Source organism: Lepus europaeus, chromosome 4 (assembly GCF_033115175.1).
Source record: "Lepus europaeus isolate LE1 chromosome 4, mLepTim1.pri, whole genome shotgun sequence".
Taxonomy (NCBI): Eukaryota; Metazoa; Chordata; class Mammalia; order Lagomorpha; family Leporidae; genus Lepus; species Lepus europaeus.
In genome coordinates this window covers 143,623,108-143,640,274 of record NC_084830.1, presented here as the reverse complement: position 1 = coordinate 143,640,274, position 17,167 = coordinate 143,623,108, and the positions used below count along the sequence as shown (strand labels likewise).

The 17,167-nt window shown below is 47.8% G+C and overlaps 1 long non-coding RNA gene across 1 annotated transcript; it reads left to right on the top strand.

The window, feature by feature from the left end:
• Positions 1 to 834: 834 nt before the first annotated feature.
• Positions 835 to 5,684, top strand: LOC133758035 (uncharacterized). The gene is made up of 3 exons (XR_009865756.1): positions 835 to 964; positions 2,453 to 2,556; positions 5,586 to 5,684. It is a non-coding gene; the product is annotated as an uncharacterized LOC133758035 (long non-coding RNA).
• The last annotated feature ends 11,483 nt before the right edge of the window (positions 5,685 to 17,167 follow it).

The following is a 17,167-nucleotide window of genomic DNA, read 5'->3' as shown; positions in this document are numbered from 1 at the left end:
CATCTCGGGCAGTGCCAGATGAACCAACTCTGTGATTATTTTCCACAGTCACCCCCAGGCAAAGGCTGGGTGGAGCTCGCACTGGGTAAGCTCCAAGTCTGTTCAGCTGCACTTACCTCTGAGTGGAGTCTTGGGTACCCCCAGACAAGATCAAGTAACACCAGTCCTTTGGAATGAGATTTTAAAGAGCTCCTTCCAGTTGCTGCCACGCTGCTGTGGGCTGGTGGGATGGGATAGGATTACAGTGAGTCAGTGTCACAGCGCTTGCTGTTCTTACCAAGGTTCTGTCACTTTTCTTGACTAAATATCCCCAGGATTGGTTTCTTTTCAGGGTTCTGAAAGAGCATATTCTGATCATTTCTGCCAGCTTCTCACGATCTTTAAGGGGAGACTTTTTTAAAAAATTATTTTATTTATTTGAAAGGTGGAATTACACATAGAGAGGGGGAGAGAGACACACAGAAAGAAAGATCTTCCATATGCTTGTTCATGCCACAGTTGGCCACAATGGCTAGGGCTGGGCTAGATGGAAGCCAGGAGCCAGGAGCTTCATCCAGGTCTCCCATGTGGGTGGCAAGGGCCAAGCACTTGGGTCATCTTCCATGGCTTTCCCAGGCACGATAGAAGGGAGCTGGATCAGTAGTGGAGGACTTGTTCTTGCGCCCATATGGGATGCCAGCATCGCAGATGGCAACTTTACCTACTATGCCACAATGCCAGCCCCAAAAAGAAGAGAATTTTCAGTTCTTTATTATTTTGCTGACATCCATAACCATTACTTTTATATTAAAATAAATATTAACCTCTTTTGAATTGTAGACAGAATCTACATAATTCTGTAAGCTTGCAGTATGGACCTTGAAGTACACCTCCCTTCTAGCAGTGAACCTCTCCGCTCTCCGTCCTCATGTTTACATGAAGCCATGCGGCAGCACCTGCCGTCAGGTCCATGAACCGCCCCATAGTAAGTGTGTGTGTAGCATGTACACATGTATGTGTGTAGAAGTCAGTGCCCTCCCTCTCTCTGTCTAGTGTGTGCTAAAGGCAGAGGATCAAAATGAGGAGGTTACCACTCCTCACTTGTTCAATTACGGTGTCTACCTGCACAGCTTCAACTTCTAATATTTGTCTAAAGCTGCTCTCAAGAACTCTTGTAAACTAGCTAATAATTTAGCCAGTGATAATTTATACAAAGCAAATATAAAAAATGTACACTAGTATAATTACATGTATTTTATATATTTATGTGTTATATGTTATTATATATGTTTTATATGTAAAAATATACACTAATGATAATTTATACAAAGGAAAAATGATGTCACTCTAGCCAGTGACATTTAGATTACATGTGAACTTTTCCCCGTAAACGATGGCCTTATCCCATTGGGTGCCCATAGGAAATCAAGGAAGACCCTACACCCATTCGTTATTTGAATCCATCTTTTCCAGTGAGAGTCACTTGGTTTTAAAATCCTGCCAGAGAGTTTTTTATGGGAACTGACCGTTTGATTCTGAGGTTCCAGAGTGTAGCAAGCCTCAGTGAGTAAACAACCCTCGCACTATCACATACTTAGAGACTCGCAGTGGGCATGGTTCCTCACCCGGTTTCACCACCTGCTAGTACTTTGACCAACAAACAGCCCGAGGCCACCTGGGGATGCTCAGATTAACCGAAGCCACGGTTAAGGGTAATGTTTGGCCGGCTGTGCTTTGAACCCTGAAGTTACACTGCACGCAGACATGGTCAGAGTGTTGCCAGAGTTACATCTCACATTCTTGGCACCATTGTACTGCTTGAATCCGACCAGCTGGAGAATTGAAACTCAGTGATAACTCAACTGCGACAATGGAAGAAATGATGTTCGTCAGCCCAGGGATTAAATGCCTTTCCTGCTACTGATCCCTCCTAAAATTATTTAAAAAAAGAAACTACCAACAGGAATGACTTCCAAAATTGATTACAGTACTACTGTTCAGCCACTCCCCCACCCTCCACTCCATGTGCGGAGTACGCAGGGCGCCGAGCTCTGCCTGGTGAGAACGTGGAGGTGAGCAGGGATACTAGCAAGCTCGGCAAGGCTGAGACCCTGTGGGGGTCAACAGAAAGGGAGGGGGGTGAGTGAGGCCGGACGCGGCAGCGTTTGTTGTCCTGTAGCTGGCTGAGCCTGTGAGACGTTTCAGGGGGCACTGGAAAAGAAACCTCATCTCCCCGATGGCCTGTTTCCAACTACAAAGACGGAATTTTTGAATTTCATTCGGCTCTAGGGAGGCCTGGGACTGCTCCAGCAGTATTTCTGCTGGACGCTGTGAGAGAGGATAGGGAAGTCATTCTCGGGTGTTTGAAAACATCTGGGCAAGAGCGAGAGCCATGTTTTCAAAGTTTATTTTGGAATTTTTATGAGGAACTATATCAGAGATATAAAACAATCCTTCTGTTATTGCTGAACAGGAACTATCAGCAAAAGACGCTTGGTCGGACCCACTGGACATGAAGGCCGTGTGCCTTTCAGAGTGCAGCATGCTGCCCGGATGGAACCTTAGCCACACAACAAGGTACACACAAGTTTCCAGGAAAAACACGACGGTCCCGGCCTGGCAGCATTGTCTGTGATCCCAAACTCAGACACTTCCTTTCTGTTGGAGATGTTGTTTTCTCTCTAGTATTAGGGTTCTGCAGTGAAATTAACGTTGGTATTAGGGTTCTCCTGATAGGAGATGGGTGGGTAGATAGATGGATGAATGGATGAATGGATGGATGGATGGATGGATAGGTAGATGGATGGATGGGTGGATGGATGGATGGATGGATGGATGATCGGTGGATAGAGATAGATGACAGATGAGAGATGACATAGATGAGAGAGGCAGAGAGAGATGGATTTATTTTAAGGAATTGGCTCGTGTGACTAATCTACAGGACAGGTTGGCAACCTGGAGACCCAGGGAAGAGTTGATGGCACGTCTTGAAGTGCAAAGCCAGTTCAGAAGCAGAATTCCCTCTCTCAGAAGCCTCCCATCATTTTTCTTTTAAGGCTGTCAGCTGATTGGGCGAGGCCCACCCATGCAGAGAGAGTCATCAGTTTTACTCACTATCTACTGACTTAAATGTTGACTTCGTCCATAAAGAAATATCTTCACAGTGACACTGAGACTGGTGTTTGACCAGATATAGGTCTCGTGGCCTAACCAGGTGGAGACATAAAGTGAACCACTGTACCACACTAGTCCCTGTGTTTCAGGAGGAAGCCTTTAACTCTGTCCTTGGACTTCACGGGGTGGAGTGGAACAGAAGCAGAGCTTGGCACACTCTGGGAGCCTGGGGCTGTGGGGATAGCTTCACAGAGCTTTAAGAAACCTCACTCTGTTATTTAATTTATGGCAACTTTACAGACCTACTTGCAGTCTCATTGAAAAAAATCTCTTATGATTTGTTCCATTTAAATCATTTGCTGAGGAATTAGGAGAGAAATAAGCTATAGTAGAACTGTTTGCACCAGGGAAGCACCCCTCATTCCCAGATTCATCGTACTCTGCGTTTTGTAGGTGTTCTGGGCGTCTTCTTGTATTTTGCCAGCACAGAACCATGCAGCACAGAACGGCAATCCGAGAAGAGCAAAGGGCAAGTAGAGTATGTGCCACAGCAAGCAGGGAGGATCCCGCAAGGGAAGATAGACTCAGGGTAGCCCGAAGCCCCGCAGTTTCCATAACAAATAGCAGAGGCTGTTCCAACATCATTTAAGAGCAGTCTTAGTTGGAAGAGGGTTTCTCACCCATGGGCGTTTGAAACCAAATCCACATATTAAGTGACTTATGCTTTGGTTGATCAATATTAAATATTTTGGAATTTTTTTTTTACCCAAAAACTCTTTCTTTCCAAAAACTTATACAAAAAGGTTGAAAATTTGGCTTTGTCAAAGGTCGAAGCATTATACATAACAGCTTGAGGGAATTCATCCCTCGCTGTGTTCTTTTAAAGGGAACATAGCCTCTTTCTGTTTCTGCATTTACTACCTCATTTGTGCCTGTTCCTTGTTTCTGCCCAAACTGAAGCTCAGACAAGTGAAAGTGAGACTCTGACCGTGGCGCCTGGGAAGCTCTCACCTCCAGCCATTCTCCTATCTCAAGGACAGCCTCCCTGGGGTGACTTCTGATCCAGTCTCTGGCGTCACAGGCCTGCCAGGTCTGAGTCTGTGGCAGAGATTTTTGTTTTCCCCTGATGTGTTTCACAGTGTATAAGTCACAGACACCCAAAAGCAGAGCTAGCGCGTCTTTGAGAGACTGCAGGTGAGAGAGTGATGTTAGGCAACGGAGCCGTTCCTGTGCAAGTCACGTGACAAGGTGAGGCAGTCTGGGACACAGATGAAGAATCAGTGACAATTAGAAAGCATTTGTAAGTCGGGGGGAGGGGAGGGACATATTTGTTGTAGTGGCTAATGCCCCCTGGGACACCCACATCTCGGAGTGCCTGGGTGTGAGTCCTGGCACCACTTTGGATTGCAGCCGCCCACTAATGGGTACCCTGGGAGGCAGCAGGTGGCGACTGCAGTAGTGGAGTTCCTGCCGAGCACCTGGGAGACATAGATTGAATTCCTGGTTTCCAGCTTTGACCTGGCCTAGCCCCAGCTGTTGTGGGCATTTGAGGATTGAACCAGTGAAGGAGAACTCTCTTTCCAGTAATAAAGTCATAGGAATTTAAAAATAAGTAAAGTGGAGTTGAGGCATGTTGGGGGGCTCTTGTAGAACAGCCCCATCTTTCAAGATGAGTAGAGACCATGATGGGTGGGATTATACGTGGTTTGCAGGCTGCCCAGCGCAGCTGGTAACTGAGCAGCTGGGTCTAGGGAAGCCAGGCTCTGGGACATTGTCTGCCCGAGAGTGGGGAGCAGAGGGAGGGAGCAAGGTCCTGGATCAACAAGCTGGACCTTGAGTTCTAGGCGGGATGGAGAGGCAAGAAAGAAGCCAGCTGGAAGCTGGGATGGGCGTCGGAAGCCACGGTGGTCCTGAGAGTGGCAGGGCTGCAGTGAGCGGCCTCCGTCTGGCTCCCCGGGGAACCTCTCTGTGTCCACTGTCAGCGTGTACCACCCCGGCCTCTCTCTTCCTCCTTTTCCTCAAGTGCTCTTCCTCTCCTTGTAGCTTGGGCGCAAGTCCTGCCTGCTCTGTGGAGCTCACCCAACTGTTTGTAGATGTGTCAGAGCCCTTTCTCTCAGACCTGTCTTCTGGGGCGCGTAGATTAGTTTAAAATTACAGTCCTATATTGTATCCTTTGCATAGACTCACTTCCTTATTCCAGCTCTCTGAGGATGAGAACTGGGTTGTACAATGCTTTCATTTCCCTGACATGGCCAAACACTGTGTGAACACAAACATGCTAAAATTTTTTAAATGCATTAGTTGATTATGTAATCAATTTATCCAATAAAAATAAATAATAAATATCATATGCTTAGTTTGAGACTGGTAAATTTTGTCAGATTTTTAATATTTCAGTTTGTGATGTGTCCCAAAATATCCCAAAACATCTATCAAGTAATGCTAATTTCCAATATTATTTGCCTAATGTTTACAATATTATTTGATTCCAGTAAAATACTCATGGAAGACGGGATCCCAGGCACTTATTTGCAGTTTCTAAGTTGTGGCAGCACTGAAAGGATCCAGGCTTTCTCCAGACGTTTCACATTTCCTGGGTAAGTTTGCGCTTTTTTTTACTATGATGACTGGAATCTTGAAACACATTCATAAGTGATAGGTTATGAAGAATAATAATGTATTGTACAGAAGATAACTTGTTTTTGTGAACCAGAATGGCTGCCAGGAGGTCAACTGTGCCTCAGGCTGGTGGCCTTGGACAAAACAATTCCCAGTGCACAAGATGCGTGGGTGGACTTGAGGAAATCAAGCACGCGCCAGCCGGCATGGCCACATTGTGGCCTTCCAGGAGTGGGCGCCGCAGAGCAGACGGCAGAGGGTCGGGCTGTGTGCTTCGTAGCAGCCTGCGTGCCCTTCCCGTCCTGATTGACGCATTAAGGTCTGGAATGGTCCAGAATTGTGAAAGTCGTTGGAATAATTCGATTTCATCAGCTGTTATTCTAAAGGTCTGCCGTGGCCCTCTGGGGTTGAGTCATGGCCACACCGCAAGTCTGCAGTTCTGCCACTACTGTCTGTTGCCGTTGCAACAGACTTCATCCTCCGTGGACAATGCTGATGCTTATAGAGCGATGCTGTCGTCTGAGTAGGGCAGTTAATCTCTGTCTGCACGTTGAAGGCAGTGTCGGCTCCCTGGACTCCTGGACTGATGTTCACAGGCCAGTTCTTAGAAATGACTTCAGCTGTAGAAATTCAGAGAAGAGGAAAAGCTTGGGAATGGTTGGAGCCCAACCTTCCGCTCTCACAGACGAAGGTGGAATCCCGAGGAGACGGGGACTGGTGCCAAGCCATCCCATGCCTGTGTGACGGAGGCAGAGACAGGTCCCCAGCGGGACCCTTGGTCGCCTGCTCGCCCTCACCTTCTGTGCTCTTGACTGTCCTGCGAGCCTTCAGTGATGTGGAAAGAACGTTGACTGGCAGCTCGCTTTGGTCCTTGTGGAGACAGACGGCCTTCACTTTGCCTTAGTAGCCGCTCACTGTGTGCCAAGCACTGAGCTAAGTGCCCCTAGCACGCGATGTCTCCTTTATCCCAGGCGGTGCCATCCCCCACTCCAAAGACGTGGTCTGGAGCCAGCAGATCTGGACTCAAGTCCAACTCCGCTTCTCAACAGCCACGTGGCTTTGGGCAAGTGGCAGACCCTCCCTGAGGCTGAAACTGGGGAGAGCAGTAGAACCGTCTTCTCTTCAGTGAGATAGAAGCCACTTGGCACAAGAGATAGAAGCCCCAGGCAAGCAGCCAGAAATGTCCACTGTCATTTTTCCTGGTCTTGGGCATTCATTGCCTTCATGTTGATATTTAACGTGGCAACCGCCTCAGTGTTCTAGCTCACATTTTTGGTCTGAATGAACTTTTAAAAGTGGGTGTAGAGGTGGACGTTTGGCCCAGCTGGTAAAGTGCCTGCATGCTTTCTTGGAGTACCTGGGTTAATGCTCACTTCAGCTCCCAATTCCAGCTTCCTGCTTAATGTGCACCCTGGGGGCCAACAGGTGACGGCTTAAGTAATTGGGTCTCCAACCACGTGGAAGATGTGGATTGAGTTCCTGGCTTCAGGCCATCCCAGTTCTGACCGTTGCATACATCTGGGGGCAATTCTCTATCTCTTCCTCTCAAGTAGATAAACCAAAATAAATAAGTAAATAAGTCAACCATTGTTTTAGATAGTGTATGTATTGTTTTCATCTCTTCATACATATAATGTCTTTGTGAGATGAAAGCACGAAGTAATTTAATTCTACATTAAAAAAATTGTCTGAAATGCTTCAAAAACAGCTTATTTTCCTGTGATGCCTCTCTTTACCCCCTCACTTAAAAAGTTGAAAACAAAAATAAGAAAAGATTCCAGATGAAAGGCATCACCACATTTCTTTCTAACAGTCTTTGTTTCTCTTCTCAGGATCGGCACTCTGCCTGTGGCTCTGGCCAAACATCCCTTTAACGTTTAGGATCAGACACTTTTTAATCTGCAGGAGATAATTCATCGCACTTGGTTTTCTGTGGTGTCCCGTTCGGTTCGGTCCCCGTGCTGGTTGATGTGAAGGTGTCTCCCAGGGCCCCGTGCTCCGTAATGACTCAGCCACGTGCTTGCCGCTTGCACGTGTTCCTTCTGTCTCGGCAGCCATCATAATCAGTGCGTCCCAGTGGGAATATTCTGCCTGAGTTCCCTGTGGCAGGCTCAGCATTCAAAGCAATAGCTGTTTGCATTTGATGCGCTTTAAACCTGAAGGCCGAGGTTCTGGCTATAAATAGCATGCACAGTTGGACAACAGCGTTACCATCGGGATGAGATCACTTCCAGGAAAACACTGAAATGTAGCAATGGGAATAACATCTGGCCTTTCAACAGTTGCATTTGATTTAGACTTGGACATCCTACGTGAAATAGTGGCTTATTTATTAATGACTTCAGTTTCCATGCCATCCACTCATTTTAACTTAAAAAGCAAGACCGTTGCCGGCTGCTCATTACACCTACGTGTGGATGCAGTGTCCACTTGCTAGCCTGGCCTGTCCAATCCCATCTCATAGCCACAGCAAGTAACTAGACAGTCCCTGGCTTACACTGGTTCAGCGTGATGATGTTTCCATTTTCCAATGGAGCAGAAGTCATATGGTTTTGGTAGAAACTGTACAGACTTCAGGTGTGATCTCTTCCTGGGCCAGTAGTATGGTGAACGATTATATTCTCTCGTGGTGCTGGGCAGCAGCCGTGAGCTGGAGCTCCTAGCGTACCACACCACCACAAGCACCAACGACTAGTATGGTACACTTCATCACACTGTATCAGATAAATTGCCTAAGGTATTCAGCCTTTAGTATAAAATAGACTTTGTGTTAGGTGATTTTGCCGGACTGTAGGCTAGTGAAGTTCAGAGTGTGCTGAAGGTAGCTTGGCCACACGATGATGCTTGGTTGGTTACGTGTAGTAAGTGCATTTTCCATGCACCATATTTTCAGCCTGTATTGTGTTTATGGAGACAACCCACAGGAAAGAGAGGAGCATTTGTATAGGTAAATGGGAGTTCTAGGGAAGAAAGCTTGTTTCTTTTTTTTTTTTTTTTTTTTTCAGTTGTTAATAGGCTGAGGCTAGGGGATAATGTTCATTGGGTAAGATAAAATCAAAATCTCTATTTCAGTATCTAGATATCATATTTTTTTTACCCCTGTGTTGCAACAAGGCTCCTCCACCCTTTATTTTTGTTGAGTCCATGGCCAGCTAAAACAAAGATGCCATTTCCAGCCTTCTGTGGTGCTGGATGTGGAAAAGAAAAAAAAAAAAAAGCTAAGTTCTAGCCAGTGGGATGTACGCAGAAATAGTGCTTGCAAATTCCAGAATGTGTTTTTAAAGAGGGGTTGTGAATCCCTCTTCCTTTCTTCTCTCTCCTTGGGATGTATTTTAATGGCCAGGAGTTTGCGCAGCCATTTTGCAAAAATGGAAGACAGATGTCTTGGAACAGTGAGGCAGCGAGAGCCTGTGTCCCTGACACCGTGGACGGCCTTATCAGTCCTAGACAGGGAATTTCCAGACCACCGTGGGAACCAGCACAGAACAGCAAAGTGCATAAAATACAAATGGACAGCTCTCAGATGCGTCAGAGGAGAAAGCTCTGTGTACCTAGCAGTTGTTGGAGCCTTCTAAATTTTCCATTTGAGGATTTAATGTAGAATATTTGTCCCTCTGTCAATTTGCTAATCATGTTGTTTATGTTTCTTACATGGCTACTGGCTTTTTGTTTGTTCTGCCAGTTGTTGAAATGGTTGTGTAATAATCTCCCACTCTGATCACACATTTCTGTCTCTCTTGGTGTTGGAGACTTCATTCATGCATTAAGATTTTTGAGGCTCATATTAGTTGCACACAATTTTAGAATAGCTGTAGCATTCTCTGAATTGAAATTTTTTAAGTGTTACTATTTATCCCTGATAATATACTCTGCTTTAAAAGTAACTTTGTCTCTGGATTTTAATATAGCAGAAAGCAAATATACTTAGAATTTTTCATGTTACTTTTTCAGTCTTTCACTTCCAACCTTTCTGTATTTCCATGTTTTAGATGTATTATAAATATGATGTATTTGGGATTTACATTTCTCAATCGAGTCTCACAACTTTGGTGTTTTAATAGAATGTGTAGGCCGGCACCGCGGCTCACTAGGCTAATCCTCTGCCTACCGCGCAGGCACTCCAGGTTCTAGTCCCAGTTGGGGCGCCGATTCTGTCCCAGTTGCTCCTCTTCCAGTCCAGCTCTCTGCTGTGGCCTAGGAGGGCAGTGGAGGATGGCCCAAGTGCTTGGGCCCTGTACCCGCATGGGAGACCAGGAGAGGCACCTGGCTCCTGGCTTCGGATCAGCGCAGCACAGTCCATAGCGGCCATTTGGGGGATGAACCAACGGAAGGAAGATCTTCCTCTCTGTCTCTCTGTCTCTCTCTCACTGTCTAACTCTGCCTGTCAAAAAAAAAAAAAAAAATAGAATGTGTAGACAGATTCAACAACCCCAAAGAATCAGGATGAGACCCTACCCAAAACTTCATTCAAATGTTGACACTGGCAGTCCCCTACACAAGCACCAAGAGGATGTAAAAAGATGTGCTACTTATTTTTTTCTCTCTCTCTTTTTTTAAAGATTTAATTATTTTATTTGAAAGAGTTACAGAGAGGCAGAAGCAGAGAGAGAGAGAGAGATATAAGTGTAGGTCTTCCATCCGCTGGTTCTCTCCACAGATGGCTGCAATGGCCAGAGCTGTGCCAATCCAAAGTCAGGAGCCAGGAGCCTCTTCCAGGTCTCCTACGTGGGTGCAGGGGCCCAAGGACTTGGGCCATCTTCTGCTTTCCCAAGCCATAGCATGAAGCTGGATCAGAAGTGGAGCAGCCAGGACTTGAACCGGCACCCGTGTGGGATGCCAGCACTTTAGGCAGCAGCTTTACCCACTACGCCACAGTGCCGGCCCAAAATGTATTACTTATATAAATCAGGCTTTCTGGGAGAGCAGCTCGGGCTTCGAATATTGGTTAGAATCTTGTGTGATCTGGACCAGCAGTGCTGAAGTAACCTTGGAACATTTTAAAAATAAATTTTCAATTTCAGAATAGCTTTAGACTGACAGAGAAGTCGCAAAGGTAGTACAGATATATTATCATTAACCCCATTCCGACTCACCTTTCCTTGGCATTGACCTGATGTCCCTGTGTGCGTGAGAGAGGTGGAATTGTGTTTTCATCAGGTCCGCAGGATGTGTGTCGCTTTCACATTACCTGAGTAGGTGTATGTACTGAGGAGTCTCACCTTCCCTTCTCCCCAGTCTACCCCAAACTGGGAGCCGCTGAGACTAAGCCCAGGCACTCCTTGCTGTGGCGTCAGTGGGGGACTGAAAGCACACAGACGCCTCCCCTAGGGGCAAGGGGGGTCCTGCACAGCTGGATGCCTGCAACACTGTCTCCTCTCCTTGCTCTCACAAGCCTTCCCGAGCCCGTGGCGAGTGCCCATCAATTTCCACCTCATCTCCTGTCAGACTGAGCCACTGAGGTCTTCATTTCAGTCACTGTATTTTTCATTTCCAAACTTGCTATTTGCTTCGCTTTTATAACTTGAAGTCTTTGGATGCATGTTAGTGAGCTTGTCTTTAGCTCCTTGAATGTGACCAGCACATTACTTTAAGGTCTGTGAAATAACTTAACCATTGTGAGTCTGTTTATTCTCTGTTGGTTTTCTTATTTTTCTCTCAAGTTGTCTGACTTGGTGGCTACTTTTAAATTTATTTATTTAGGGGCTGGTGCTGTGGCAAAGTGGGTTAAGCTTCTACCTGTGTGACACCAGCATCCCATCCCATATGGGTGCCAGTTGAAGACCCAAGTGCTCCACTTCCAGTCCAGCTCCTTGCTAATGCTCCTGGGAAGGCAGTGGGAGGTGGCCCAAGTGCTTGGGCCCCTGCACCCTTGTGGGACCCAGAGGAAGCTCTTGACTCCTGGCTTTGGGCTGGCCCAGTGCCAATGATTGCTACCACTTGGAGAGTGAGCCAGCAGATAGAAGATTTATCTCTGTCTCCTCTCCTCTCTGTATAACTCTGCCTTTCAAATAAATAAATCTTAAAAAAATAAAAAATAAATGTATTTACTCTTTGAGAGGCAGAGAAAAAAACAACAGCAAAGATTCCCATGCACTGGTTCACTTTATTTGAGAATAAAATGGGAAAGATGTGCACCTGCAAGGCAGGCCTTCAGGTCCAGCTACATGGTTCTCAAGCGCTAGTGGACACGAGAATCCTCGCCTGGTGGTTGAATACGCATGCGCCTGGGTCTCAGCCCCAGAAGCTTTGAGTCTGAGTACTCCAAGTTCCACAAACTCCTCGCAGGCGCCCCTGGACCACGTCTCATGAAGCTCCGGGCAGAAGAACCCCAAAGTGGCTGTCAGTGCAGCATGTTTTTGGTTTGGTTCTGCTGCTGACTGGCTCTGAGAACTTGGGCAACTCACTGTGCATCTGCAAGTTTCCAAAGCAGTTCATCAAGAGAGGTTCCTGTGACTCACCCCCACTTCCCCAAATGCTCCACGAAAGAGTGGGTGAAGTGAACCACACTCGCCGTCTCCGGCCCTCGTACAGAAATGGTTGCTTCTCCACTGTGCTGATGTGAGGCCTTCTGGGACTCTGTCTTGTGTGGCAGTGGCAGTGAGGGTTGTTCACCATCCACGTGGCTCCAAGCCTGAGGTCTCTCCCCATTTTTAATGGGGTCTGCATTGTCCCAGTGTCCCTTACTGGGACTGTGGATTGTTGAAGAGGGGCAGTGCAGGATAATTGGACTGTAATGATTCGGACATATCTGACTGTCCAGTTGGTGTGGACTGTTGGCTCTGGTTTTGACCAAGTCTGCCCTTTGGGAGTGAGACAGCCACAGGGCCAGCTCCTCTCCTCTGCTGGCCGTGGTGTGGAAGGAGCGGTTAGTCGGGGTACGTTGAGGTAATACAGAGACTCGTGAAGCACTTGTTATGTGCTAGGAACTGAGGATAAAACAGTCAGAAGCAGTGCCTTCCCTTGGGAGCTTCTGTTCCCAGGAAGAGCCAGCGCCCATGCGTCCTTATCTGTGTCATATCTTGTGACAGACCTGGGCAGTGACATGGAGCAAAAGACACTGCTTGGGATGCTCGCATCCTGTTTCAGTGTGTCTGGCTGCGAGTCCTGGCTCCACTCCTGACTCCAGCTGCCTGCTAACGCACACCCTGGGAGGCAGCAGGTGCTGGCTCAAGCACTCGGGTCCCTGTCGCCCAAGTGGGAGACTCAAATTGAGTCCCCAGCTTCTTAGCCCTGGCTGTGGGACACAGTTGGGAGTGAACCAGCAGATGAGTGATCTATCTATCTATCTCTCTCTCCCTCTCTGTCTCAAATAACTAACTAAACAAAGGAAAAATAAATGAATAAGGTTTTAAAGGGACATGGTTCTATTATAGGATATGACAAAGGGTCCTGCCTAGAGCAAGGGGTGGAGCAAGTGGCTTAGAGAAAGTGACGCCTGGGCCCATATCTGAAAGGAGGACAGGAGGGTGGACAGGGCTGGTGCTGGGGCAGCGCCGAAGGGGAGGGGAGTCAGGCAGTCCAGGCCCAGACATGGCAGGTGCCCTGGTCCCATGTGAATGCAGCCGATGTGTCCTGTAGGAGGAAGACAGGAGGAAATGAGGTGTGGGCCGTGTGGGGAGCAGCAGAGCAGCCCTCAGCATAGGACCCCCTGAGCCACATGAGGGACGGTGGTGCTGTCTTAGAATACAGTGGGAAACCGCTGAAGGCGGCCCCGCAGAGTAGAGCTGTGGTCGTATCTGGGTGACAACAGCGGACAGGGATGGGGAGGGGCTGCAAGAGTTCAGGGTGTGGTGGCAGAGATGGAGAGGAGTGGACAGTTGATGCAGCTCCACACGGAGGCTGCATGAGCTCGGAAGGGGCGAAGTCACCCCCAACATGTGTCTAAGTCAAGTGCGTGTCTCCAGCCGGCCCACACCCTCCACTCTATGTGTGCTCTTTCTCCCTGGTATTTTCCTAACAGATTTTCCCCTGAATTTCCCATCCACACTGAGAACAAATGACATGCTAATGTGTTCAATTGGTATCATATGTGGTAGCTTTGAAGGAAAGTGCCAGAATGTGGAAGGGAAGTGATGGGGCCATGGAAAGTATCCATGGCAATGCTCCCCTGTTTAGCAAACACAGGACGAGAATCTGTGCTGACATCATCAAAACAGCACCTAGAGGTACACTGTGGCAGGTCCAGGATCTAAACTGGTGGTTTCCACCTTTTGACTGCAAGGCAGAAGTACTGCTCAGATACTTTGCGCTAGAGCTCTCCAGCAGCAGTGGGCGGGCGTTCTCGGGCCGTGGGTGACTGCCACACTGCCATGTAATGTTGGGTGCGTCCCTAACTCACGGCAGCAGCTTCACATTCCATTTAGGTCAAGTCTGCCGGTCTGCTCTGCAGCCAGGAGCCCTGTGCTCCTGCCTCATTCACCCGATACTTGGTCTCTGTTGTTGTTTTTCTTGCAAGTTCTGCAAGACTTTAATACAGAAACATCTATGAGCTTTCCTAACGTGACTAGGACCCTAAACAGTGAAGTCCTTGGCTGCCACTCACCGGTGATGCGGCTCTCTTGGTGTTCACTGACGTCCCCAGCACACCAGCAGTAGGTGTCTCTGGATCCCTTGGTGCATTAGGAATTACCTAGAGTTGACGTTGTCTAGACCTGTCCCAAGGCGGGCAGGCATTTGGCCTAGCAGTTAAGACACGCTTGGCATGCCTGCATCCCGTATCAGGTTACACGCACTGAAGATTCCGTTCTGCTCTCAGTGCCAGCTTCCTGCTAATGCAGGAGGCCAGCAGGTGGTTGGGCAACTGTTTGGGTCCCTGCTACCCTTGAGGAAGACCTGGACTGAATTCCCAGCTCATGGCTTTGGGCTGGTGCAGCCCCAGCTGTTGGGGGTATTTGGGGAGCAAACCACCAGGTGGAAAATCAGCCTCTCTGTGTGTATGTGTGTGTCCCTGACTCTCTACCTTTCAAATGAATACAAATTAATTAGTTGGGTCCCAGATAAAAGAGTAAAAGCAATAACATGTTACAGTTTTCTGGTGGAAAATGAAAAAACTAGTGTTTTAGTCCATTCAGACTTCTATGACAGAATACCATAAACTGGTGTTTTATAAGCAAGTTTGGAGCAAGCCAAAGTCCTAGTCCCAAAGAACCCGTGTATCAACACCTTGTTTGTCCACATATATTTTATGTGTATGTAAATCAGTCTCAGAGCCAGTTGCTATGGTCTGCATGTCTGTGTTCCTCCAGAATTCTCAGGAATTTCCCACGGTTCTGCAGGCTGGGAGGTCCGTGGTGAGAGTGCTGGCCAGGGCGTGCTCTCTGGTTGTGCAGTGCGGAGTCTGGCTGCATCCTCACCTGACAAAGGGCCTCTTCCCCCTCATCAGTGCCCCACCTGCATGCCCTAATCACTGCACCAAGGCCCTGCTTCTCGTTACCATCACTTTGGGGCTTATAGGTTCAGCATATGGGCTGTGGGTGTGCACACTCAGGCCATAGCAACTGGTTTTCATACTAGTTCTAAAATTGATGTAAATTCTACTTTTGAACATAAAATAGATCTAAATAATCTAAGTGTTGATGTATGGGTTCTCTGGGACTTGACCTTCAGCTTGTTCCAAACTTGTCCACGTAGGGGCTATACCTTGCAGAGCTATAAAGACATCAAAGAAGATCTAAGTTTGGGGCCTTCCTAAGAGTAGAGGGTGAGAGGCAGGTGTTTAGTGCCGTGGGGCAGCAAGCATCCCATCATGGAGTGCCTAGGTTGAAGTCCCCACTTCACTTGCCACTCAGTTTCCTGCACACTCTGGGAGGCAGCAGAATATGGTGCCCTTGGGTCCCTGCCACCCACATGGGAGACCCAGATGAAGTTCCAGGGTCCTGGCTTCAGCCTGGCCCAGTTCCATCTACTATAAGCATTTAGATAAAAGATTCTCTCTCTCTCTCTCTCTCTCTCTCTCTCTCTCTCTCTCTCTCTCTCCCCCCTCCCTCCCTTCCTCCCTCCCTTTCTTTCTCCTCCCCTCCTCTCTCCGTCTCTGTCTCTCTCTCTGTCTCTGTCTCTCTCTGTCTCTCTGCCTTTCAAAAAGGGCAAGAATTTACTGTCACAGTTAAGGTGCCTGCCTCCTCCATCAGAGGATCTTGTTTGAATTCTTGGCTCTGGCTCCTGCCTCCAGCTTCTGGCTAGCGCAGATCCCGGGAGGCAGCAGTGATGACACAGAGAACTGAGTTCCTGCCACCACACAGGAGACCTGGATCGTGAACTGAGCGCCTGGCTCCCAGGGCAGAGTACACTAGCTCTGGCACTGACACTCCAACTTTGCCAAGGCCACTGTCAGTATTCAGGTAGTGAACTAGTGGGTAGAAGTTTCTCTCTCTCTCTCTCTCTCATTGTTTCTCTGTGTGTTTGTGAGTATTTGTGTACTTCTCCCTCTTTCTGCTAAATAAATAAACATTTGCCAGTAGAAAACTGGTGTTGAGCTTTTGGTGCAGCAGTTACAAAGCCTCTTGGATGCATCCTCTAGTGAGTGAGTTCAAGTCCCAGCTCTGCTTCCAATCTAGCTTCCTGCTGCTGAGCACCCTGGGAGGCAGCAGATGATGGCTCAAGGACTTGAATAGCTGCCTGACCAAGACCTAGAAGTTGCAGGCTTTTGGGAAGTGAACCAGTAGATGGAAGACAGATAGACAGACAGACAGATATCTGCCTTGTAAAGAGAAAGAATTTTTTAAAATTATTTATCTCTAGATCAGCCAGCCTCTAGTCAGTGGATTCAGTGAGTGATCTGTCAGGATCTGGGTGCTACAGCAGCAGTGTGCTACCTTTGCCCATTGCAGGTGGTCCATCATGGGAGGACTTTCCTGCCAGCCTGAGTTAGACCATATCCTGGTTTGTGGCTGGCACATTTAAATTAGAAATATTATAAAAACATAAAAAGCTCCCATTTTCCAGTTGAGGTAATTCGCTGAACGCTTACTAAGTACTACGCAATATGCTAAGCTCTGCGATAATGTAATTTAAGATTAATGTAATTTAAGATTTAAGGCGCTGAAGTCATTCTCTTTGTCGTTCACTCTGCCAGCCTGAACCCAGGCAGCTCTGAGGTGGCCCAAGCCAGGGGCTGGGTCCGTGGCTGCCTCCATCTCTGGAAGAGACTGACCAAGGGGCCTTCTGCCCGCAGGTGCCCTATGCGGGAAGAGAGGCTGGTTCTGCACTCAGGGGACGCCTGGCACAGTCCCTCTTCCATCTGCCCACCCAGCTCTCTTCAAAGCCACAGTCAGGCTTCCCCTGCGGAGGCATTTTCCATGACTCAGAACACCCGGCCTGCTGGGAAATCGCAGTTAAACAACCTTGCTCTAACAGAGTCCCTGTTCGGGTTAAGGCACCTTCTGATCCATGTATCCACCCGACCTCCCACGTGGAATGTTGCAGCTTCACTTCTTCATTTTCCAAATCGCCAAAAACA